A 2098-nucleotide genomic window follows, 5' to 3' on the forward strand; every position below is an offset into this window, starting at 1 on the left:
TGTTTTACAGTATCCAAGAATTGATTAATTGGCCGAGACAACAGTGAGCACAAGGCGGGAAGGTACCAGCAAATACAGAGGGACAAACTAGACCATAACAGCAACCGGGTAAGCCACCAGAACCAACTGTAGCCAAGTTTATATATCGCTGAATATTACATTGTATTTCTACATAACAAAAGAATTACATATGTTGTACATCGAGGGTTCACCGAACAAGTTGCAAACGACCCACAAATAAAACCCTCCTACGTTACGGCTGAGGGTTTGAGAAAACCCAACAAGCCCAGACTCGACAGACCAACTAACAAGTCACACAACAAGCGATAGCAAACACGACAAAGACCAAGAGCCATTGCAAGAAAGTGAAACGAGAGCAGAGCTACCCAGGTGGAATCGATAAGATCCCTTGTGAAGACACGGGAACCGGCCACACCTGCAAGCGAAATATAAGGTGGAGGGTCAGGGTTTATAACCAAACAAAACCCTTGCACATAAGAATGAAACTATGATACTGTAAGTATAAAAAAACCTGCGTATGGTTGAGGTGAAGTCACCATACCTTACAGTGAGCCGGAACCAAAGGCCTACAGAACCGAAGCATTGACCCTGTCCACGGAGGGGCTGCGGAACGTTAGTTCCAACACAAACAGAGGAAAAAGGAAAATAGCATGAAACGGAGTCATACCTTGTTTACAGAGCCGAGCGCCGGAGAAGAACCAAGCTGAGAGACCATCGACCTGTGCATCTGTCAACTGAGCGGACCAGACATCATTCATTACAGGCATTCACCACAAATTTGCTAAGAAGACCAGAACCGACAGTATTCACAAGAGCAAACCCAGAAATGTTCTCACAGTCATAAAAACGAATTGAATGCACGGTGGAGTCACAGTAACTTACCAACAAAAACTTGAAGCCGAATATACAGACTCTCACAGTAATGACCAGACAGAGCTAAGCAGCATTATTTCACCATAAGACCGGCGGAAACTCAACAGGGTTTCACCACAGACAGAGATAACCAGAGGCGGAGCCAAAACCAGTCCGAGACCACCGAGACCAAGTAACAAAGGTAAGAATGACGGGAGAGGCGCGAACCGGAAGTAAAAAGTGAATTAGGGTTTGTCAAATTCGAGGAGGGCAGGTGTCATAAGGAGAAACAACACCAAGTACAGTGGATTGATTGTCAATTAAAACCAAAATCAATTTGCAATCACCATATACCGAGCCAGATTCTTAGTGTAGGTCCACGTAAGTTGGGATAGCGTGGGACCACGTGGGCTGGCCCCATCACTTTTGGACAAACATTCCAAGGTATTTGAGACACCCAAAGGCCTCCCACCTATTCATGATCATGATCATGCTATTCATTTCATTCCAGGAAGTGTTCCCCCAAACCTTAGGCCTTACAGATATCCATATGCCCAAAAGAGTGAAATTGAATGTATGGTTGGAGAAAATACTAGAGGTGGGTATAATTCAACCTAGTCAAAGTTCTTTCTCTTCTCCAGTGGTATTGGTACACAAGAAGAATGGATCATGGTGCATGTTTTGAGATTATAGGGAGCTCAACAATCTTACTATTAAGCATAAATTTCCCATTCCTATCATTGATGAATTATTGGATGAATTACATGGAGAAATTTACTTCACCACGTTGGATCTTCCTTCAGGATATCATCAAATTAGAATGAAGAGTGAAGACATTCCAAAAATGACATTCATAACTCATGAGGGTCATTATGAATTTTTGGTCATGCCTTTTGGCCTTACCAATGCACCTTCTACAGTTCAAGGTTTGATGAATTCCATTTTAAAACCCTTAGAAAATTTGTGTTAGTATTTTTTGATGATATACTAACCTACAACAATTCTTGAAAGGATCATGTTCAACATGTTGACAGGTTGCTCGAACTAGTGGAGGAGAAACAATTATATGCAAAATGCTCCAAATGTTTCTTTGGAGTGCAAGAGGTGGAATATTTGGGTCATATTGTATCTCATGAAGGTGTTACGATAGACCCTAGAAAAATTAAATCCATTAAGGAATGGAAAATTCCCACATCCATAAAGCATCTGTGAGGATTTCTCAGGT

The 2098-nt window shown here is 42.0% G+C and overlaps 1 long non-coding RNA gene across 1 annotated transcript; it reads right to left on the reverse strand.

Annotated features, from left to right (window-relative positions):
* Window positions 1–392: 392 nt before the first annotated feature.
* LOC149160427 (uncharacterized) lies at window positions 393–1080 on the reverse strand. Its single transcript, XR_016261472.1, has 4 exons — window positions 904–1080; window positions 689–755; window positions 563–624; window positions 393–436 (listed from the first exon to the last, which is right to left on the reverse strand). It is a non-coding gene; the product is annotated as an uncharacterized LOC149160427 (long non-coding RNA).
* Between the last annotated feature and the right edge of the window lie 1018 nt (window positions 1081–2098).

Source organism: Pinus tabuliformis, chromosome 5_2 (genome assembly GCF_031772625.1).
Source record: "Pinus tabuliformis cultivar Carrire ecotype Pingquan chromosome 5_2, CPIR1, whole genome shotgun sequence".
In the NCBI taxonomy this organism is placed as follows: Eukaryota; Viridiplantae; Streptophyta; class Pinopsida; order Pinales; family Pinaceae; genus Pinus; species Pinus tabuliformis.